Raw genomic sequence first — 25,182 nt, 5'->3', positions numbered from 1 at the left:
ATTTAAATGCACATACATTAATTGATGTCTTTATTTTTTAATATCACAGTCATGTTTCTATGGGCAGCTAGGTAGATAGAGCACTGGGCCTAGAGTCAGAAAGACCTGAGTTCAAATCTGGCTTCGGACATTGGCTATGTGACTGTGGGCAAGTCACTTAACCCTGTTTGCCTCAGTTTCCTCATCTGTAAAATGAGATGGAGAAGGAAATGGCAAACCACTCCAGTTTCTTTGCCAAGAAAACCCCAAATGAGGTAATAAAGAGTTGGACATGATTGAGATGACTGAACAATAAATTAGCAAAAATTACTAATGGAACTGCCTAAGGCTACCTCAAAAAGGCTATCCCCCATCTACTCACTCCCAGTCTTTTCCCACTGCCATTTCCTGACATGAAGGGTGACATCTTAACACTTCTTCTCTCATACACTCCTCTAGAGTGGCTCATGAGCATATCACATATTCAGTCTGCCCAATGCCTAGCAAATGCATGGCACGTAGTAGTAGTCAATGGTGTATTTTTGCTGAATATCCTTTCTATGCTATCATTATGTAAATGTATTTTTTTTGGGGGGGGCAATGAGGGTTAAGTGACTTGCCCAGGGTCACACAGCTAGTGCATGTCAAGTGTCTGAGGCTGGGTAAATGTTTTTTTTTTTTTAATAGCTAGCAAGTTACTGGGTTTTTTTTTGTTTGTTTGTTTTGTTTTAAATCAAGAGTAAACCAGAGATTTGGGAGCCAGAGAAAGAGCAGATAATGCTCAGAAACAAACAACTACTTTAAAATGAGCATATTCTCTCCTTTTCAGTAACTTCCAGTCTATGCACTAAGGGGTGGCCTCTCTGGCAGAATGCAAAAGAGGATTTAGGGCCAGAAGATGTAGGGTTTGAGTCTTAGCTCTGCCACTTATTCCCTGGGTGACTTTGGCATCCACTTTACTTCTAGGGTCCACATCTGCACCTTTAAAATGAACGGGTTGGCCCAGATGAGCCTTGAGGTCTCTCCCAGCCCTCAGCCCTAGGTCTGCTGGTAGCTTTATACTTTCCAGATCTCAGCAATACGACAGCCAAGGTCCCGGTTTTGTTCTCACACTTACCATGAGAAGTGGTTTCATTTTCTTGATTGGCCTCCCCAGCAAAGGAGAGGGAAACATTGACTCTTTGGAACCTTGAGGATTATTATAGCGTGTGGGTTAATGCGGGAATTTGGGGGTTTATTTTTCTAAATCCCAAAGAGTGTAAATTGCCCTGAAAATTGCAGAAAACGAGAGCTCTCTAAATGACAGCAGGGTTGGGCAGGGCAGATTTTCTCTGCATCACATATTCCCCCAAATGGGGGGCATGGATTCTGTTTCACAAGAGTCTCCCTTCTGCAGCTAATGAGGGCCCAAGTGGCATATTCTATATCCTGATACGGGCAGTTCCTACAGAGAAGTTTAATAATCTGTGGGTCTGAGGCGCCACTTGAGTCTGAGTCTGATTTCTTCCCTTTGTTTATTTAAAAAACACTCCCAGGATGCTTGAAATGGCCTCCAGAACCTGCCTTTGTCTCCCCGATTATTCTTCACAGACCAAGGGAAATTGTAGTGCCAGAATGTGGGAATGCGGGTTCTCTTCAAAGCATGTTATTGCTTTGCATTCCCTATGCAGAAAATGCTGAAGTTGATATGGTGGTACAGTGGAAAGAGCCTTGGTTCTGGAATCATAGGGCCTGGGTTCAAATTCTGCTTTAGTTATAGGACTTTGGAAAAATTACTTAGTCTCCCTAGATCTCCGTTCTCTCATCTGTAAAATGAGGAACTTGAAGCGCCTTTGAATTCTAGATCAATGATCCTATACTTTCTTAATTTCCTGAATAGGCATCCTTTAAATGCAAGTCTATGAATCACAGTAGATATGGTATTGAACTTGGGGCCAGACACTAAGCTGTGTGTGAGCTTTCCTCACAGTATTATAAAAATCAGTTAATACCAGCAAGTATTCACCTCACAGGGTTGTTGTGAGCATCATAATGGAATCTCTTTGAGAGACGGAAAGGTGTTTAATCTTTGTGTCCCAACTGCCTAGGGACTATGTAAGAACTTTTAAAAAATGTGTTGAATGGAATTGAATCAAATAAAATAATTCATAAAATGCACTCTGCCAACTTTAAAGGCCACATAAGTGTCAGTTACCATATTAAAGAAGGTATGAATCTTACTAGGGCTTTCACTTTGGTAGAAAAGCAAGGCATCTCTAGACTTGTAAAATGAAACACCAATAATTGGGAAAGGCTTTTGCTGTCCCTGACCTACCTGGAAGATAAATCTGGGTAGGGGCCTCAAACAAGATCTCAGGCTCTTCCCCCCACTTTCTATTTGCTCTCTTAGGTCTGGGAAGCATTATAGAGGGGACCTGGAGCCCTTAAGGTGACCTGGGAAGGGAAAAGATCTGTCGGTAGGGGAAGGGGTCAATCACTTTCCACCCTTGTTTCTACCTTCCTCTAGACTGTATCCCTTGGGAAGGGTCCTCCTATTCTCTTGTTTCCACCAAACAAAAGTGCTTGTTTTCCCCTCACAAAGTTTGCTCCCTCTAAGGCTTTTCTCAGAGGTTGATCTATGCTTGGAGATCAGTTCATTTATATTTTGGAACCTCTTCACGAAATTTACCCTCTTCAAAAAAGGCCTTCAACACTAGCACCCCCTAGTGGTAACCTTTATAATAACCCTCAGATCCTTCACCTTTCCCATCTTCTACCGTTCCAGAATGTAAATTTCTGTCCAGCTGTGCTTCATTATGTGTAGTTCTGTTTCTGTCGTGGGCATTTGTACGTCTCTTCTTGCATTTCCCTTCGTCACACTCAATAGATCGCAAGCTTCTTAAGCATAGGGATCATGTCTTCTATGTCCTTTTGGAATTCATGTCATGGTCCATCAAAGCTGCTTGGGCCTTGGCTAGGGGAGTCCAGGAAGTTAGCCAGATGTGGGGAATAGGATAGGGAATTCAAATGAGAAGTTACAAAGGGAGATCCTGACACACTAGGATCACAGAGCTAGAGCTAAAAGGAATCTTAGAGGGGCAGCTAGGTGGCACAGTGGATAAAACACCATCCCTGGATTCAGGAAGACCTGAGTTCAAATCTGGCCTCAGACACTTGACATTTACTAGCTGTGTGACCCTAGGCAAGTCACTTAAAAAATAAAAAGGAATCTTAGAGGCCACCTAGAACAACGTTCTCATTTTACAGATGAGGAAACTGAGTCCCGCAATGGTGAAGTAACTCGTCTGAGGTCACGGGGGAAGAGAGCTGGAATCTGACATCAGGTTTTTGGGTTTTGTCTCAAGAGCCACTGCTCTTTCCATTATGTCATACTGCTTCTCCCTGAGAATTTGTTGGGATTCAGTCTGAAGCTTGGGAAGAAAAATACCAATGTTTGCTTAAGGAATCATACCAGCAGCTCGGTTAGACCTATACCAAGCTAGGTCCAAGGAACCACCGGAAACCCACCAGAGGATTTGCAGAGAGGCAAAGGATTACTGGCACCCATTTCTTTTTTCAACCTGCCTTATCTACACAGGAATGATGGGCTTCAGCTGTGCCTGATATTCCTGATAATTCACACTATCCAGAAGAGTTCATCCATGTTATACCCAGTAAGTAAACATTTATTAAGTGACTACTATGCACCCAGGCACTGTGCAAAGTGCTATGGATAAAAAGAAAACATGAAAGATAGGCCCTGATATCCAAGAACTCACAGTCTGATGAGGGTGACAACCTGCAAACGTACAAACAAGCTACACACAGGATAAATTGGAAATAATCAACAGAAGAAGACACTGGCATAAAGGACATTGGGAAAGGCTTCCTATTGAAGGAGGGGTTTTATCTGGGATTTGAAAGAAGCCAGAGGAGGCAGGAGGGAGACCCCACCATGTCTTGTTCGAGGAACAGCAAAGGAGGCTAGAGTCACTGGATCATAGGGAACATGATGGGGTGAAAGATGTAAGAAGACTGGAAAGCAGGAGAGTGGGCAGGAGATGAAGGGCTTTGAATGATGAACAGAGGATTTTATATTTTGGCAATAGGGAGGTATTAAAGTTTATTAAGTAGGATGGGAGGGGGATGACTTACTCATAGCTGTGCTTTAGGAAAATCACTTGGACAGCTGAATGGATGATGGACTGGAGTGGGGAGAGGCTTGAGGCAGGGAGGCCAACCAGTAGGCTATTGTACTAGATCAGGCACACAGAGCACATTTTCAGTTTCACCCATTTGCTCAATCTACTTCAATGTCTTTCAACATAGGCACGATGAATTCATCATGAGTGTTGCTTTGTCTTCTGAAGGGAGATATAAAACTTCAGGAAATCTGGCTTTGCAAGTAGAAAGAGTCATGCACCTGGAGTCAGGGGACCCATGTTCTTTCTACTCCCGGATCCTCCACTAACTACCATCACCTTCTCTTAGCCTTTCTGGCCTATGGAAACAGAGAGTTAGTCTACATGTTGCCTAAGGTTCCTTTCCTCCCTAACACTTTATAATTCTTTCTAAGTGGCTAAGGAACTGCAGGAATTGGGATTCCTTGCCTGGTGAAGTTGGGAAGAAAAATAATAAATTTTTTTATTAAAAACCCCAAACCTTTCCAAGACTTCTAGAATTTGTACCACAATTTGAGGGCTGGTATTGATACTTATGCTGATGGTACACTGATTACAAGTCAACAGCTACTAACACTTATTGTGTATTTACAGTGTATAAAATATGGTGTGTCTGGACATATATTACTAGTGACTTCATGTAACAGTGAGACGTGTATGAGTTGTAGTAGAAAAGATATTGCTATATTATTTTTACTGTTTACAAGTTTGGTGAAAGGACTGGAACAGTGGTATTGTGATTGCATGACCATTTAAGCCCTTTGGGGAATTCTGTGAGATAATAATTAATTGTGTTGTGTTTTTAAAATATATGCATGCTTTTCATTACCTGCATGAATCATAATTGCTTTGTAGGAGTTCAAGAAGAAATTAACCAGGCATAGACTGTACATTGAGAAAGGAAGTGCCTTAAATGTGATTTTTATTATGAATTTGGATCAAAATTATTTTTCTGTGGAAATGAATTTTGGAAATTATAGTGGAAATAAATGAGAGAAAGATGATTCTTTATATAAATGTAAGGAAAGATCTGTCATCAAGTAACTTGAAGGGAGACAGAATAGGCATTCTAGCCTCTTCCCTCTCCACCCTTCTCCAAGGGAGATTTTTGTTCCTGCCAGGAAGTGAGGCAAGAGATGGGGGCCAGAGGCTACTCTGCTTTCCTCAGAGAGAGAGGGTATTGGCCTAGAGGTATATCTCTGCTCCCTTAAATACTGTGAGTCTGGGGGATATGATTGAGCTCACTCTAACTTCTGACTGCTTTGTCATTTGAGGGCAAAGGAGAACCCCACGCTCTATATCCAAGGCTTGACCTTTTTTCTACCTAATACCAGTTCCATGATGAACACATAGCAAATAGCAAAGAAGTCCATTTATCCAAATCATTGCAAAACTGAAATAAGAGAAGGTATACATAGGAGAATATATATAAGACAATAGAGAGTGGGCAGTTAGGTAACTTAGCTCAACCAAGAGGGAAACTCCCTGAAATCTCTGGAGCAGCAAGTTAGAGATAGAGCAATGATGAAGACTACCCACTCTTCTCATATCTTTCTTTCTTTCTTTCTTTCTTTCTTTCTTTCTTTCTTTCTTTCTTTCTTTCTTTCTTTCTTTCTTTCTTTCTTTCTTTCTTTCTTTCTTTCTTTCTTTCCTTCCTTCCTTCCTTCCTTCTTCCTTCCTTCCTTCCTTCCTTCTTCCTTCCTTCCTTCCTTCCTTCCTTCCTTCCTTCCTTCCTTCCTTCCTTCCTTCCTTCCTTCCTTCCTTCCTTCCTTCCTTCCTTCCTTCCTTCCTTCCTTCCTTCCTTCCTTCCTTCCTTCCTTCCTTCCTTTCTTTTTTTGGTGAGGCAATTGGGGTTAAGTGACTTGCCCAGGGTCACACAGCTAGTAAGTGTCAAGTGACTGAGTCTGGATTTGAACTCAGGTCCTCCTGACTCCAGGGCTGGTGCTCTATCCACTGCGCCACCTAGCTGCCCCTCTCATATCTTTCTGGAGTCTTTTCCTTCAGCAATCTGAAGAGCTTGGCCTGTTTCATCTTCTCTCTTGGACCTGGAAGTCAATTCTTCCTTTGATGAAGAGTCTCACTTGGAGAGTCCCCACCAGGGATTGGTGAGCTCTCTCACCTCTCACGAACTTTCACATGGAGCAAAACATTCATCTCCATCAATAAGGAAAGAGTCTTTGGGACAAGAGTTACATAAGTTTGCTACACACGGGGCAGCTAGATGGCGCAGTGGATAGAGCACCGGCCCTGGAGTTAGGAGTACCTGGGTTCGGATCCGGCCTCAGACATATAACACTTACTAGCTGTGTGACCCTGGGCAAGTCACTTAACCCCAACTGCCTCACTAAAAAACAAAAAAACAAAAAACAAAAAACAAAAAAAAAGTTTGCTACACACAAGGGTTTTCAGGAACCCATACATTGAGAATGGTTTGGAGGTTGGATTAAAAGCCCATCAAGGGGGGCAGATAGGTGGTGTAGTAGATGGAGTGTCAGACCTGGAGTCAGCAAGACTCTTCTTCCTGAGTTCAAATCTGGCCTTAGACACTTACTAGCTTTGTGACCCTGTACAAATTACTTAACCCCCATTGCATCAAAAAAAAAAAAAAAAGACAGACCTTTAAGGTTCCTTGTAATTCTCATTTTAGTATTTTGGAATACCAATGGTTTCACTGGTCATATCACAATTTCTCTATGCCTTTTCATCTGATGTGGTACTGGTCTATGTCTTGCTATAAATTCTTCATAAAATGCCCATTGCATACATCTTTTTTTCTATCTTGAAAGTTCACATATAATACCTGAACTGTTCTTCTGTTTATTCTGATTCTACCTTTTTTCTAGCCTGTCTCCCCCGTTTTTTGAGCATATAAGCCTTTGATTTTTGTGGTTTAGTCAGGTCCTACTCTTTGTGACCCCACATGGGTTTTTTCTTGGCAAAGTTACTGGAATGGTTTGCCATTTCCTTATTCAGCATTTGATAATATCCCCAAAACCTTTTTTTTTTAAACTGATACATGGAGTTTTGACATAATAGACACTAAATCACACCCTCCCCTCAACAAACTACTATACAAAGCATATTTTTCAAAAACAGTTAAGTAAAACTACATAGTGCAGCACTTTTAGTACATACCCTTTTCCAATGTTAAGTTTATAGATTGTTAGTGTAAAGGAAAGTAATTTAACTCTGATGCTATGGTGCCAACATTGCTCACTGAATTTGACTTCAGATTTATTAGCTCAGCACTGTCTTCAAATTGCTACAACTATTGTGCTTATTATTCTTCCTGCTTTCTTTGCTCTGCATCACTAGTAATACATTTTTATATTTATTTGAATTTATCATTGTTCATGGTGTTGTTATATTCCATTTCTGTCCATGTGTCACATTTTGCTCACTGCTTAAATCATTGGCCACATTTTATTTCCATTAAACATATCATAAATAAGTTTATTATGTATACTTATACACATATACATTTTACATATTTGTATATCTATATGTGTATATATGTATGTAAATCTATATATCTATATCTTTGTCTATGACTATGTCTATTTCCATGTCCATATCTGTATCTATATCTACATATATCTTTCCTTGCTCCAATAACCTTCTTTTTTTTCTAATAACCTTCTTGAGTTATAATCCCTGTAGTAAGATCTCCAAGTTGAAGATAAGTACAATTTAGTGTCTTCCTGAAAAAAATTAGCTTGTATATATCTTGTGAATATTTATACATGTTTTCATTCTCTCCCTGTAGTAAATAAACTCTTTGAGTACAGGAACATTATTGACTTTTTATCCCTATCACCTTAAGCTTGTTGACTGACAATAATTTGCTCTTCATCTAATTTCTTTCTGACTCTAGGTCCTATTCTGACACCTGTATGAAGCACCGATGTAAAAAAAAAAAAGCCTGCATGCTTTCATCAAGAACAAATCAGGCGAGACTAAACTCATTTCCCTTTTTTTTTAAACAGGCTTACTAGACTGATCTATAGATCAGGTGAATGCTATTGATAAAGTCTACCAAGATTTTGGCAAAGTATTTGACAGATTCTCCCATGCTCTCCTTGTGGAGAATAGAAAACAGTACAATTTAGTGGGTATGTAACTGATGGAATGGCCACAACCATAAAATTTTCATCTATGGGTTAATGTCAGTTTTGTAGACACTCTCTGGTTGAGTGTTCCAGCAGGGATGATCTGTATGAGGGAGGCCTTGTGCTGTTTATATATATATATATATTTTTTTTTTCAGGGCAATGAGGGTTAAGTGACTTGCCCAGAGTCATACAGCTAGTAAGTGTCAAGTGTCTGAGGCCAGATTTGAACTCAGGTCCTCCTGAATCTATGAGTCCTCCATGAGTCTATGCTGTAATAGAGCAGTTTGCAAAAAGGCATATCTGGTCAGTTGTTTTTCAGTCATGTCAGACTCTCCGTGACCTATTGCAAAAATACTGGAGTTATTTGGTGAGGCGATTGGGGTTAATTGACTTGTCCAGGGTCACACAGCTAGTAAGCATCAAGTGTCTGAGGTCGAATTTGAACTCAGGTCCTCCTGAATCCAGGGCTGGTGCTTTATCAACTGCGCCACCTAGCTGCCCCTGTTTAAATATTTTTAATCAATGACTTAGATAAAGGCCTATATGGTATAGGGCAGCCAGGTGGCACAGTGGATAGAGTTACAGGCCTGAAGTTAGGAAGACTTGAATTCAAATCCATCCCCAGGCACTTATTAGCTGTGTGACCCCAGGAAAGTCATTTAAGCCTATTTACCTCAGTTTCCTCATCTGTAAGATGAGTTGGAGAAGGAAATAGCAAACTAGTATCTCTGCCAAGATAATCCCAAATGGAGTCGTTAAGAGTCAGACACAACTGAAACAACTGAACAATAACAACTAGATGGTATGCTTATTATAAGTTCAGATGAAATGAAGTTGGAAGGCATATATGACAAACATACTGGGTAACAGATTTAGAATTCAAAAAGATCTTGACTAGCTGAAATATTGGACCAAATTGAATAAGATGAAATTTAACAGAGTTAATGTTAAATCTTACAGGTGGGTTAACAAAAAAACTCCACCCAATACAACTTCATAATTAGTAGGCATAGTTGGAGGCATAGTTAGATATCAGTTCATCTCCAAAAAAAAAAAAAAAGATCTGGGCCTTTATTGGACTTCAAGCTCCATGAGTCTATGCTGTAATAGGGCAGTTTGCAAAAAGGCATATCTGGTCAGTTGTTTTTCAGTCATGTTAGACTCTCCGTGACCTATTGCAAAAATACTGGAGTCGTTTGGTGAGGCAATTTGGGGTTAAGTGACTTGCTCAGGGTCACACAGCTTGTAAGCATCAAGTGTCTGAGGTCGGATTTGAACTCAGGTCCTCCTGAATCCAGGGCTGGTGCTTTATCCACTGCGTCACCTAGCTGCCCCTTCTCCAGCTCATTTTACAGATGAGGAAACTGAGGCAGACGGGATTAAATAACTGGTCCAGGGTCACACAGCTAATAAGTCTCTGAGGCCAGATTTGAAATTAGGAAGATGAATCTTTCCATTGTGCCACCTAGGCTTGATAGAAGGAAAAAACCTTTCTAACTATTTTATTCTAACAATTTCTATTTTTGCAATAGAGCTATCCCCAAGTGGAATAGGTTGCCTTGAGTAGTAGTGTTTCCCCTCTCACTGGAGGTCTGCTAAGCAAAGGAAGAATGACCACATTTTGGGCATGTAATAAAGAGGATTCTCATGAAGAAAGAGACTGTTTTTGAAATTCCCTTATATGATTCTGTGGAAAATTTGTTATTGATGTAGAATTCTTTGTTTAGGACATCTTTCATAATACTGGTAAATACTTTAGGTTAACATATATCTTTGTACCATCTCTACTTTTATAAACCTTAAAGTGCTACATAAATGTAAATACTGTTATCGCTATTGTTAAACAGTGAACAAATTTAGCTTTGTAGTTACATTTATAATTGGATCTTACATAATTTTAGTGCATGTATAGGAAAAGCTTAAGGAATGCTTCAGAGACTGTCTTTTGTTTTACTTAGTCAATACATATTTGAAGTCAATAAATCGTAAACATAGCAGAATTTTATGTTTTTTTTTTGTATCTCCTAATATGTGTGACTATAAAAATGCAGTTTATATAATTTTTATGGACCTATGGAAAATTATCTGCAAAAATCTATGTTTAATTTTTTTGTTTTCATCAAGGATACCATCAATTCATGCTTTAGGCCATTTAACAAAGGTCTCATAGAGGTATAAATCAGGTGTATACTTAGGTAGTTATTGATGTTTTTACCATTTCCTCACATCATACATCAGATACTGAAGTGGTAGAGTCCAATTTTGGTACTTTTATTCTTGTTTCTGAAAGAACAGATCATTGTAAAGTACTAGAAGATTTGTTCCAATTCTCATTTATTTGTTGTCCTCATTATTATTTCATCTATAGATACTTTTGTTATTTTCTGTTCTCTTTATGTTCTTTTCCCTCTCTGTCACTTTTTTCAAAGGTAGTATTGTTAATTGTCCTCTATTATTCTCTATCATGTTACAAAATGAGCTTTATATCTAAAGAGACCCAAACAGATGTCCAGGGTTACCATGTTTCTTCATTTGGCCAAGACTTTCTATTTGTTGGCTGAGACCATTTCTGGGCACTTTCATCCCCTTTCTCATTGTGACTTTTGAATCAGTTAAACACCAGGACACAGAATTAGAATCAATGTCTTAATCTTTGTATATTTCCCTTTTTTCCAGACTGGACAGCTTGTTTAAATAGGTCACTTTGGAGTTGCTCTAGTTAGCACATAACTTGAGATGTGTAAAATCACAATTATTGTCTTTTCATATTTATCTCTTCTTTTATTTTTTGACTATTTTGATTTTTGTTCTAAGCAGCCTAACATCTGACTGCACACAGATTCTCAACTGACAGCTGGTTATTTTCCCATCTTTTAAGATAGTCAATTCCATTCTTTAAAATGTCATCCAGTGCTTGTTATATTTAATACCTCCCTGGAGAATGTTCAGGGTAAAACTTCTGAGTAATTGACAAGCCTGTGGTCTCTTTCATCTCTTGATCCCAAAACATATTTTTGTCATCTTCTGTGCTCCCTTTCACATTGATGTCAACAAGAATCAGGGCAAGTATTGCCTTAGTTTGGAAACTCTTGTCAACTCTTGTCAATCTCTAGGAGTCTCATCTTAGAATTTCTCTAATTCTTTCTTGCTTGAGCACACAATAAAATAGATTACTTTTTTTTTTTTAGTGAGGCAATTGGGGTTAAGTGACTTGCCCAGGGTCACACAGCTAGTAAGTGTTAAGTGTCTGAGGCCGGATTTGAACTCAGGTACTCCTGACTCCAGGGCCGGTGCTCTATCCACTGTGCCATCTAGCTGCCCCTAAAATAGATTCTTCTTAATAATAATGATGATGATGATTATGATCTGTCTTTTAAAATGGAAACTATGGTAGCACTGGGCAGCTAGGTGTTTCAGTGGATAGAGTTCCAGTCCTGGAGTCATTGTCTTTATTTCAAATCTGGCCTCAGATATTTACTAGCTATGTGACCCTGAACAAGTTACTTGACCCTGTTTGCTTCAGTTTCCTTATCTGTAAAATGAGCTGGAGAAGGAAACGGCATACCACTCTAGTATCTTTGGCAAGAAAACTCCAATTGGGGTCATTGAGAGTCAGACATGACTGAAAAATGACTTAGCAACAACAATATCTCTCAAACCCCTTCTAACTCAAAATCCTGTGATCATAAGAGATGATGATCCATTTTGCCCTGAGTGCACAAGAAATCAACTTCACCAACTCCTTTATTTGCCTTTCCAAGAGAATCTGTGAGTCATCTTCCCATTGGACTGTCATTTCTTTATCTTCTTTGACTTCATCAATGTTAATACGGATGTGGTTGAGTCCCTCCAGTGGTATCTCAACTCACTGGTCATTGGACAAAGCACATATTGTTAAGAATACCAACAGTTGAATTAATGTTTATAGGCCACTGAGGAACACTGTGATTGTTGGCATCTTTTACTTCCTTTTTCACAATCCTGACAGTCTACTAATAATTCACATTTATACAATGGTTTAAGATGGGCAAAATATGCATGTACTGTCAGATCCAGCAGATATGTAGGTTAGATTTTCTCAATTGCTGGTTTTCCTCCTCTCTTTTTATTCTTTGTTAATAAATTCCTCTGGCTTTAGATTTAGGATTTTTTATGTGTCTCTTTCATCTCAGAATTTCTCTGCTTCATCCATTTCCATTCTGTGGAAGAGAGGAGTGAGAAATATATTTTGAAATGAAGGTGATCCAAAACAAAAAAAAAATCAATAATTTAAAAAATAAATTGCATGTATTTTAAATTATCCTTCCACACATACATATAAAGAAAATATTTGCAAATTAAAAAAAAACACTCCTGTGAGATTTTTTTTTTAGTGGGGCAATTAGGGTTAAGTGACTTGCCCAGGGTCACACAGCTAGTAAGTGTTAAGTGTCTGAGGCCAGACTTGAACTCAGGTACTCCTGACTCCAGGGCTGATGCTCTATCCACTGCACCACCTAGCTGCCCTGTCCTGTGAGATTATTATTGCTTTGTCTCTCTTCCTCTCACATAGAGAGAGAGAGAGAGAGGAGAAAGTCACAAAAAAGAAAGTTGAGAGGACACTGAAGATAAAAATAGCTGACTGGTTTACATTGCGACTTAGGTTCAACTCTTCTGAGATAGATTTTTCAATTGCATTTGACATCATGCTGTGTAAGGATCATTTGAGGGGCCTGAGGTTATTTGGCCTGTAGAATAACAGCTAATAATAATAGATAACTTTTATATAGCTCTTACTATGCTGTGTAAATAGGGTGTTCAGGAGGACCAGGACCTCTGGTGTGAAGGCTTGACAAGCCCTTTTCAGGGCTGCTCATCCACCTTTGGTATCCACCTGATTCATCCAACTTTCACCTGTAGCTCCAAGAAGCTGTAGTATGTGCAGCAGTCACACCCCAGTAAAACTATTTTGGCAGAAGGGCTAAAGCAAGATGAGATTGGCCTGCAGGCCTCAAACCTATTGGTGAGTCAGGGGGATGTCTACCCCGACCATGTGAAGACTTCCTCTGGTGAAATGGGCATGAAAGCAGCTGAAGCAGGTGCTGTGGAGCCCTTAGAGTTTGGTCAGACACTGGGCCATCACCAGTCATCTTGGCGTTTGTCTTGCTGCTGGACTTTGATGACACTGAGAGAGTATGGGCTGAGACTATGCAGCTCTGACTCACTTAAATGCAATTCACACGCAAGTCAAGACATCTCCTGATGATGTTGTTGGTCCTCTTCAAAAACAAAGGACAAATAACCACAAATAAAGCACTAAACACTTTATAGTTCTTATCTCGTTTGATTCTCACAACAACCCTGGGAGGTAGGTGCGATTATTATCCAAGTTTTACAGATGAAGAAACTGAGGCAGACAGAGGTTAAGTGATTTGCTCAGGATCACACAGATAGCAAGTTTCTGAGGTCAGATTTAAATTCAGATCTTCCTGATTCTAGTTCCACCGTCCCTCTCTCCACTTTACCACCTGGCTGCCAACAGAGGACTTAGAGAGACATTTTTTTTCAAATATTTGGAAGGAAAAGGGATTAGGCTTGTTTTGCTTGGCCCAGAGGGCAGAACTGGATGGCAGTGGGTAACGCTGACACTTTTCTCCCTAACAGAGCTACCCAAAAGAAGAGTGTATGCTCAGATGTTCTCTGAGCTTCCTCAGAGGACCTCTGCATAAGGTTCTGTGATTTGATAAATATAATTTTCTTTGGGGCAAATAAAAAAAACCCCTAATTTACTGTCACTCGATTCCCAGTGATGAGCCCTTCTAAGCGCAAGGGAATTTCTTTTCAAATCTATGTATCCAAAACATAAGAGAGAGTTCATTGTATTTTTCCAGTGAATTGGAGTACTGTAGGCAGCCAAGATTGCTTATCCAAGCCCATGCAATATATAGGCCCACATGGGCCAAGTTTTAGGAGATTCCTAACTCTTTCCTCTTTATCCATAGCTGACCCACACAGCTGCAAGCTTCACAGCTGTTATCAACCCTAGTGTCATCATCAATGGGAAGTTCCCTTCTCCTAATTACATTTCAGCCACATCAGAGGGAAGTGAGAAATAAAAACTCTGTGCCAGAAAGATAAAGGGACTACAGTGAAGGATAAGGAAAGTTGTCTATCTATTCTCCCTTGCCCAGGCTTCCACAGTTTGGATAGTCCATATACTGAGCGGAGTCCCTACTGCATGTCTTCTGCCCCTTTCTTCCTCAGGCTCATACTGGCTCATTTGAAGGCCCAGGAAAGAGACATGCTTGGGGTGGCAGGCAGAAAAAGATCATAGTTACATATGTAGAATGAAGTAAACAATTGAAGAAAATTAAGGGAATTCAGGGTATTGCCATTGATGACTAAGCAGTTTCCTTTTGATGGTTTGGGTTTTTTTGTTTGTTTTTTTGGTGAGGCAATTGGGGTTAAGTGACTTGCCTAGGATCACACAGCTAGTAAGTGTTAAGTGTCTGAGGCCGGATTTGAACTCAGGTCCTCCTGACTCCAGAGCTGGTGCTCTATCTGATGGTTTGTTTTTTACTCATCATTTCCACCTATCCAAATGCCATCTCTCCTTCAAAGGTCAACACCGCCCCCAGGATTACTCCCTTCTGAATTTCTATAGAAACCGGTTTCTTTTTAAAAATGTAAATAATATTTTATTTGTTCCAATTACATGTAAAGACAATTTTCAACATTCAGTTTTATAAGATTTTGAATTCCAAATGTTTTCCCACCCTTCCTCCTTACCCAATCCCCAAAATGGCAAGCAATCTGATAAAGTCTATACATGTACAATTGTGTAACACATATTTCTACATTAGTCATGTTATGAAAGAAGAAACAGAACAAAAGGAAAAAAAACACAAAATGGCTAAACAAACTGGTATATGATGGTGATGGAATATTATTGTGCAATAAGAAATGACAAGCAGGATAACTTTAGAAAAGCTTGGAAAGACATGTATGAAATGATGTTTTGGGAAGTGAGCAGAATCAAGAGAACATTGTACACAGAGATAGTGATATTGTTTGATGAAGAACTGTGAATGACTTGACTATTCTCAACAATGCAATGATCCTAGATAATCTCAAAGGACTATTGATAAAACATACTATCCACCTCCAAAGAAATAACTGATATTGATGGAACAGACTGAAGCATGCTATTTTTCACCTTCTTACTTTTTTTTAATGATTAGGTTTGCTTGTACAAAGTGAGAAGTATGGTGATGTTTTACATGATCTTACATGTATGGCCCAGATCCGATTGTTTGCTACCTCAGGGAGGGATTATTCTCTAATACTATTCTAATGTATTATGGAAATGTTTGTTTCATTTAAGTTCAGAATAAAATAAATACTTAAAAAACAAAACCCCAAAAAAACCCACAAAGAAAGTGAAAGCCGGATGTTTTGGTCTGCATTCTGACTCCATCAGTTTTCTCTCTGGATATGGAGAGCATTTTTCATCACAAGTCTTTTGGAATTGTCTCGGATCATTAGATTGCTGAGAAGAGCCTATCATAGCTGATCATTGCACAATGTTTTTGTTACTGTGTACAACATCCTTTTGATTCTGCTCGCTTCACTCAGCACCGTGAACTTGTATAGCAATCTATATCACTCATTATGACTCTTTATGCAATAGTAGTCCTGTGTTGGTATTTGCTTAATGTGTGAAATTCCTTCTCTCCTCTTTTGAGCTCCTGAAGGACAAAGATTGTTTCTTATGCTTCTCTTATGTTATCAAGGAGGAGGAGGAGGTGTTCAGGAGACCCACTCTACCCCCTCAGTGTTTTTTCCCCCCACTACAGTTGATGAAATTTTAGAAGGTAAGGGTTGAATAGTTATTAAGGCTTTAAACAGAAAGGGAAGAATTGTCTATACTCATCTCTTTATGAGATGTGATTGTTGTTGTTTAGTCATTTCAGTTGCGTCCAATTCTTTTGGCATTTTCTTGACCAAGATATTGAAGTGGTTTGCCATTTCCTTCTTTAGCTCATTTTACAGATGAAAAACTGAGGCAAAAAGTGACTTACTTAAGGTCATACTGCTACTAAATAAGGCCAGATTTGAACACAGGAACATGAGTCTTACTTCAGGTCCGGCACTCTATCCACTGTACTACCTAAATGCTCTTATGAGATATGACATTTCTTCAATCAAGCTTGATGGAATTAGAGGTCATTGACTGGCTTCAGGATTGGCTGTGTTCCTGGTGACCCTCTAAAAGCCAAAATGCTGTCTAGGAAATTAGATGAGGAAGAAAAACACATTTAGGAGGATAACCTGTGCCATTAAAGAAAAGAGCTATCTATAGCTCCTGTAAAGGTAATCATTCTTTGCTTAGGGAGAGGGAAGGGAAGAATGGCAATGCCCCATCAGTCATGGTGTCTTACAGGAGAGCTGCATGCCTAGGAGGAGATAACATACCCAACAGACAACAGACTCAGTCATCAAAGCAGGAGACAGCTTTGAGGAGTACTATTTCTGTGAGTTTAGAAGAGGAGACCTTGGCCATTGGGACTTGGGTTACAGAGAGGAACAGGCTCAGGGAACTCCACTAAGTGACCTGCCCAACAGAGACACTGGGCTCAGGGGAACAGCATGAAGACCCTCGAGACGGGGAGAAGTGGCTAACTATTAAGAGAAAGTGCCAGCTATAATTTTAGGAGTATGTATACATAGAGTATCTGACCCTGGGTACCCCCTAGAGGACATAGTCTCTGAGTATCATTTGGGGGAGTAGCTCTTGGGAAGGGATATCCCCATTGATATCCCCAGGGTTCCTAATACAGTTGAGGACACATATTTGATGTATGGTCAAGATAACTTACTGGTCATAACAAATACTCTTTTTTAACAACCCAAAATGTCACTCTACACATGGACATAACCTGATAGTCACTGTAGAAATCAGACTGATTATATACTTTGTAGCTAAAGGTAGAAAAGCTCTGTACAGTCAATTAAAACAAGACCTGGAGCTACCTGTGGCTTCTTGTTAAAAAATTCAAACCTAAATTCAAGAGAATAGGGAAAACCAACAGACCATATAGGTATGACCCAAACAACATCCCTTATAAATATGACATAGAGGTCATGAAAAGATTTAAGGGATTAGATCTGGTAGAGTACCTAAAACTATGGACAGAGGTTTGCAATATTATGAAGGAGGCAGCAACAAAAAACATTCCAAAGAAAAAGAAGAGCAAGGAACCAAAATGTATGTCTGATAAAACTTTACAAATACCTGAGGAAAGAAGGAAGTGAAAGGTAAAGAAGAAACAGAAAGATATGCCTAACTGAATGTAGAATTCCAGAGAATAGCAAGGAGAGAAGAAGGTTTTCTTAAATGATCAATGCAAAGAAATAGAAGACAATAGAATGGGAAAGATGAGGTCTCTTTAGGAAAATTAGAGATATCAAAGGAACATTTCATGCAAAAAGGGACATGATAAAAGACAAAAATGGTAAGACTTTAACAGAAGCAGAAGAGATTAAGAAGAAGTGGCAAGAATATATAAAAGAACTATATATGAAAGATCTAAACATCACCGATAACCCTATAAACTATGATGGTGTGGTTATTGATCTAGAGTCAGACATCTTGGAGGATGAAGTCAAGTGGGCCTTAGGAAGCCTAGCTAACAAGAGGGTTAGTGGAGGTGATGGAATTCCAGCTGAGCTATTTAAAACCCTAAAAACGATGCTGTTCAAGTGCCACACTCAATATGCCAGCAGATTTGGAAAACTAAACAGTGGTGACTGGATTGGAAAAGATCAGTTTCTGATTCAGTCCTAAAGAAGGACAATGTTGATGAATGTTCAAATTACCAAATGATTGTGCTCATTTCATACACCAATAAGGTTATGTTTGAGATTTTGCAAGGTATGGGGAGGGCAGGGAGGGAGGAAGAGCATTTGGAACACAGTTTTTTAAAATGGATGTTAAAATTGTTTTTACATGTAATTGGGGGGAAATAATTTTTTATTTTATTATTTTTTTTGTGTGAGGCAATTGGGGTTAAGTGACTTGTCCAGAGTCACACAGCTAGTAAGTGTTACGTGTCTGAGGCCGGATTTGAACTCAGTTCCTCCTGAATCCAGGGCCGGTGCTCTGCCCACTGCGCCACCTAGCTGCCCCCTGGGGGGGAAAATAAAATTCAATAAAGACCTAAAAATAGATTTTGCAAGGTAGGCTTCAGCAATATGTGAACAGAGAATTACCAAAAGAGCAGGCTGGTTTTAAAAGAGGCAGAAGAACTAGGGACCAATTGCCAGCATCCCCTGGTTTATGGAGAAAGCAAGAGAGTTCCAGAAAAAAACCATCTACTTCTGCTTCATTGACTACACTAAAGCCTTTGAATGTGTGGATCACAACACAATGTGGCAAATTGTCAAAGAGATAGGAGTAACAGATCATCTTAGGGTTGTTTGTCCTTCATTCTCAAAGAGAACCATGACATCTGGGTGATATCATGACTTGTAGTGAATTGGATTTAAGTGAGGGAGATCTGTGCACTCTCCCCTCCAGAGCCATCTGGGTTCAGTGGCAAGATATAATATATATATCAGGATGACTGGAGATGGCCCTGGATTTTTAAGACAATTGGGGTTAAGTGACTTGTCTAAGGTCACACAGTAAGTCTGAGGTGAGATTTGAACTCAGATTCTCCCAACTTCAGGGCCAGTGCTTTATCCATTGCACCACCTAGCTGCCCACCAGATAATCTGACTTGTTTCCTGAGGAACCTGTATGTGGGATAAGAAGTAACACTTAGAACCAAACATGGAACAACTGATTGGTTTAAGATTGGAAAAGAAGTGCAACAAGTCTGTATATTGTCATCTTGTTTATTTAACTTACTTGCAAAGTACATAATTCTGAAATGTCAGGCTGGATGAATCAAAGGCCAGAACTAAGGAAAAATATCAACAATCTCAGATATGTAGATGATACCACTCTGATGGCAGAAACTGAAGAGGAATTAAGAAGCTTCTTGATGAGAGTGAAAGAAGAAAGTGTAAAAACTGCATTGAAACTCAACATAAAAAAAAACAAACGAAGATCTTGGCAACTGGTTCCATCACTTCCTGGCAAATAGGGGGAGAAGAAATGGAAGCAGTGTCAAATTTTATATTCTTGGGCTTAAAGATCATTGCATGTAACCATGTAATTAAAAGACACTTGCTCCTTGAAAGGAAAGCTGTGGCAAATCTGGACAACATACTAAAAAGCAAGATATCACCTTGCTGACAAAGCTCCACATAATTAAAGCTATGGTTTTTCCAGTAGCAATGTATGGCTGTGATAGTTGGATTAAAAGGAATCTCTTGGACAGCAAAGAGATGAAATTAGTCAATCTTAAAGAAATTAATTAGGCTATTTACTGGAAGGTCAAATACTGAAGCTGAAGCTTAAATACTTAGGCCACATAATGAGAAGAGAAGACTCAGTGGAGAAAGTTCTGATGCTGGGAAAGATTGAAGGCAAAAAGGAGACAGGAGAAAATGCTATGGATAGATAGTGTCATGTGTAAGGGTTAAAATTCTAGGGATACTGTCTAAAATATCTAATGAGTGGTCACCAATAAATTATGAGATTTAGCAAGAGTTAGACTTTTAAGCATTTATTAAGGAGAATAAGAATTTGGTAAAGAGAGAGAGAAAGGCCTAGATTCATCTATCTATTGTGTTGTTTAAAATCTATATTGTGTGATTGCCTTAAATTAGAAGCTTTAGCACCAGTCTTTGGACATTAAACATTTATTAAAGCATACAGGTATTCACATGGAGTTCAGAAAGTTAAGAAAAGGCCTATCTAACCTAGAGTTCCAGCCTGTTTGGGTTCTTCCTCAAGTCCTCCACCATGAGCCTGTTTTAATCAGGAACTCTCCAGCAAGCTGATTGTGGAAGCTTTTTTTTTTTTTTTTTTAGTGAGGCAATTGGGGTTAGGTGACTTGCCCAGGGTCACACAGCTAGTAAGTGTTAAGTGTCTGAGGCCGAATTTGAACTCAGGTACTCCTGAATCCAGGGCCGGTGCTCTATCCACTGCGCCATCTAGCTGCCCCGGAAGCTTTTTACAGATCTGGAACAGAGGCGGTCCTTACACACTGCTTCAAGCTGATTGGTTGGCGTCATCCAAATCCATTGGTTTTGAAGGTGTTCTCAAGTTGAGTTCATAGTCTAGCTTCTGAGAACAATACGTTCTTAAGGGCTAGCCAGTGTGATTACAATCCAGTTAACTTGAAGTAGGCTAATCAGCAGTTAATCACTCTCACTTGATTCAATCAGTCTAGATTAATCTCCAGGTGGGTCTTTGAGTATCTGCTAAATCCCATTATTTCATCACACTATTAAAGGGAGAGCCCATTTCTGGCTGCCTTCTCCACCAGAGTCCTCAGGAAAGAGAGCAAGTCAAAGCACCAGCCTCCCCCTTCTTCCTCCCACCATTCAACGTCACTTCCTGATGACAAAGAAAAGCCGCATGGTCCTGCCCTCAGAGGTCCTCTCCTCATGTTGGAGCTTTTCCACAGTAAGTCTCTAGCAGGTGGCGTCATTCTGATTGTTACACATGGAAACAATGAACATGACCTTGGACAGATTCCAAGAGATAGTGGAGGTAGAAGGGCCTGGAGTATATGTTCCATGGGGTCATGAAGAGTTGGACACAACTGAATGACTGAACAACAATGACAATGACAATGACAACAAAATTTGGTGTATAACACCTTTCTTATTTTTAATTTTTTATTATTATAAAAGTATTTTATTATTTTGCAGTTACATGTAAGGATAGTTTTCAACATTTGTTTTCACAGGATTTTTAGTTCCAAATTTTTTTCTCCCACCCTCCCTTCCCTCCCTCCTCCCCAAGATGGAAAGCAATCTGATATGAGTTATATATGTACAATCACATTAAACATATTTCTGCATTAGTCATATTGTGAAAGAAGAATCAGAGCACAAGGGAAAAACCTCGAAAAAGAAGGAAAAAAACCAGCCCCAAAGTAGAAGAATTATGGTTCAATCACTGTGGTTCTTTTTTCTGGATGTGGAGAACATTTTCTATCATGAGTTCTTTGAAATTGTTTTGGATCATTGCACTGCTGAGAAGAGCCAAGTCTATCACAGTTGATCAAAACACAATGTTGTTGATACTGTGTACAATGTTCTCCTGGTTCTGCTTCTCTCACTCAGCATCAGTTCATGTGAGTCCTTCCAGGTTTCTCATATACCACCTTTCTTGATCCCTCCAGTTGATTTTTTTCCATTCCTCCCTCTGCTAAAATTAGTATATATGCAAATATGTGCATATATGTGTTTATACATATAAACAAATGTACATGTATACATACATGTATATGCATATGTAGTTAATATAACAATGAGCATATTATATAATAAATTACCATAATAATTCCATAGTATAACATTATAGTATTGAGTAGCATATCACTGAGGGGGCTCTCCCTGGGTCTTTGATCCTATGATATATATGAATACTGTTTCTCTCCAAGAGAATGTAAATTCCTAGAGGCCAGGGAATGTTTCATTTTTGTCTTTGGATCCTAAGTCCCAGCACAAGGCATGCACAAAAGAAGTATTTAATGAATATTTATTGAATTGAATTGAATTAGGGGAGTAAAGAATTAAATTCAAGTACAATTTCCAAATGCTTCAGAAACAAGGAACAAAAGCATCGTTGATTTTATATTGCAGAAACTACGATTTTGGCATATTCATATTATAATGCATTAATTAAAAGTAAAGAGATTACAGTACATAAATTATTGTACTTTAAAGATGAAGAAAATCAGTTAAACTTCACCTCACTGGGTGTCTCTGCATTGTATTCAAAGTTGCCTCTGGGCAAGGGCTTCAACTTTTCATTTTGTTTTGCTGGTGGAGCCCAGGACAGTTTTTCATTCTTTGCAATTGCTGGTTCATTTTGCTGAGGTAAGTGAGATGTGGTTGAATTTGTTCTGTAGCCTGACAAAGGCCAGTCTTGCCGATGCATGGAGCCGCATGTTTATTTTACATCAATTAGACCCTCCCAGGCTCCTTTTCAGACAGGCCAATTCATCAGGCTACCTTATGTAGAGGCTCCTGTTCCACACATGCTCACATCATGTTCTTTGAAACACAACTAAAAAAAAACTTTTCCATATTCTGGTTTATTTTGATGGACACTAGAATGATGGAAAAGAGTATTCAGGGTTAGGAGCAACCAGGGCTTGAATCCCATCTCTGACACTACCTGTGTAACCTTTGGCAAGTCCCTTCACCTGTCTGAGTGAGTTCCTTCATATCTAAAATGGGAACAATAAAAATAATAATACCTGTAGTACTTACTTTTTGATCTTTTAGATCTTTTACTATTTGATCTTTTAGAGATCAAATTAGATGACATATATATGTCACAAACAAATGGATTCTGTCAACTTGCTCAGCCAATACAGATCCCTACAGTAGATAGAGCTGTGTCCTGATGAATGAGAATAACGAATACCCTGAAGTGGTGGTTTTATTTAAATTTGTACTGCATATTTCCTTTGGGCTGGAACCTATTATCATATTTAACATAATTATAACTTCAAATAGTGAGAATTTGACTACATGCAAGCACTTCAGGGGACTCATTATTCACATTAATCAGAATCTAGCTTAAGTCTTATGCAGTTGCTTGAGACATAGAAGTTGCCCAGGGTTATACAATAAGTTTCATAGGCAAGATTTGAACATAACTTCATGCCCAACTCTCCAATCACTATACCATACTGCCTTCCTATGCATGTAAACTGCTTGGTAATCAATTTTTTTTTCTGGATATGTGACATAGGGAACTCCCAATGAGGAAAATCCTTCCACCAATGCCTAAAGACTTAAAGTCAGTTGAGTCAATTAGAGGTCAAGTCACACAGCTGGTATGGTCTGAGACAGGACTTAAATCCAGTTATTCCTGACTCAGAGACCAGATCTTGATCCATTGTGCCAGGCTGGCTCTCACTGTAAATCTTATTTTGTCATTCAGTCATTTCAGTTGTGTCTGAGTCTTCCTCGCCCTATTTGGGGTTCTCTTGGTAAAGATAATGGAGTCTTTTGCCATTTCTTTCCCTGGCTCATTTTACAGATGAGGAAATTGAGGCAAATTGGGTTAAGTGACTTGCCCAGGTTGACACAGCTAGTAAGTATCTGAGGCCAGATCTGAACTCAGGTCTTCCTGACTCCAGGACCGGCACTCTATTAGGGGCACCACCTAGTTGCCTGTAAATCTTACAGTAGGTATAAATATCAACTACCATTATTTTGTTGAAAATTAAAGATTTGTTAGAGGTCACAGGTTTGTGGGTCTAGAAGTGGGAGGGACTATTTAGTCCTACCTCCTCATTTTATGGACAAGGATGCTAGGGACTGTGGAGGTGAAGTGTCTTGGACAAAGTAGGAATCCTATAAACACCTCACAAGAGTTCTCAATTTTTGCTCTTCTGGGATTTACTTCCATCACCCCTTTCTTGACTCCCACCACTCACTTTCATTCATCAGCTGAGACTGGATATAATGCTTTCCTGTATATTTGTTTGCTGTTATGTTTCTTTTTTTTTTTTTTTTTTAGTGAGGCAATTGGGGTTAAGTGACTTGCCCAGGGTCATACAGCTAGTAAGTGTTAAGTGTCTGAGGCCAGATTTGAACTCAGGTACTCCTGACTCCAGGGCCGGTGCTCTATCCACTGCGCCACCTAGCTGCCCCCTCTGATGTTATGTTTCTAATTTTTTTTTTACCTCATACTACTATGGAATAATAAAAATAGGTGAGCTTTAAAGTTTAGAAGTGCCTTGTTGATGCTTTTGACAACCCTACTACAAATATTATTATCTCTCTTTTATGGATAAGGAAATTGAGGCTCAGAGAGGTTAATTCAACCAGTAAAATGCTAATAAAGGATTTGAACCTGGATCTCCTGCCTCCAGATCCTATACTCTTTTCCATTAGATTCAACTTCCTTCCATATGGAAATTGTCCAAGGAGGAATGACTGATATATTTATTAGTTGATTAAATGAATGTCTTTTAAAATGGAAACTATGGTAGCACTGGGCAGTTAGGTGGTGCAGTGGAAAGAGTTCCAATCCTGGAGTCATTGTCTTTATTTCAAATCTGGCCTCAGACACTTACTAGCTATGTGACCCTGGGCAAGTCACTTGACCCTGTTTGCTTCAGTTTCCTCATCTGTAAAATGAGCTGGAGAAGAAAATGATACACCACTCCAGTATCTTTACCAAAAATAAAAACAAACCAAATGGGGTCACAAAGAAACAGACATGACTGAAAAACAACTGAACAACAATATGTGAGCATTAAAATATAAAACAGTCACATACCCAAACCATGAGATATATCCTTGACTTTTCTCCTCCTGCTTTTAGAATCTGTCAGTCAGTCAACAAACATTTATTAAGTGCCTTCTGTGTGCCAACATGTCATAAATGTAGATCTGGGAGAGACCTTAGAGACCATCAGGTTCAGCCCCTGCACTTTCCAGGTGAGGAACTGAGGCCCAGGAGTGTTAATGATCCACCTTAATTCATAAAGATAATATGCATCAGAGACAGGATTTGAACCCAGCTCTTCCAATTCCAGGGCAAATGTTCTTTCTGTTATACCATAATGTCCACCATCTTGTTAGGGTTGAAAGGGACCTTAAAATACTTAATTCAACTTTCTCATTTTACAGATAAGAAAACTGAGGCCTGATGAGGTGAAGTGACTTGTGTAAGGCCACATACCTAGAAACTTGCAGAGATAGGACTATCTATTTAACCTGGGTCTTCTGACTACCCATTCAGGTAATGTATTGCTATGTTATCTACACATGTGGTCATGCCTGGTAATTTCACCTTTTACACA

At 39.2% G+C, this 25,182-nt stretch overlaps 1 pseudogene; it reads left to right on the top strand.

Annotated features, from left to right (window-relative positions):
* LOC122738432 overlaps nucleotides 1–25,182 on the top strand; it is a 78,557-nt pseudogene that overhangs the window by 27,781 nt on the left and 25,594 nt on the right.

The sequence above is a fragment of the Dromiciops gliroides genome, chromosome 2 (assembly GCF_019393635.1).
Source record: "Dromiciops gliroides isolate mDroGli1 chromosome 2, mDroGli1.pri, whole genome shotgun sequence".
Lineage (NCBI taxonomy): Eukaryota > Metazoa > Chordata > Mammalia > Microbiotheria > Microbiotheriidae > Dromiciops > Dromiciops gliroides.
This window is presented reverse-complemented; position numbering and strand designations above follow the sequence as displayed.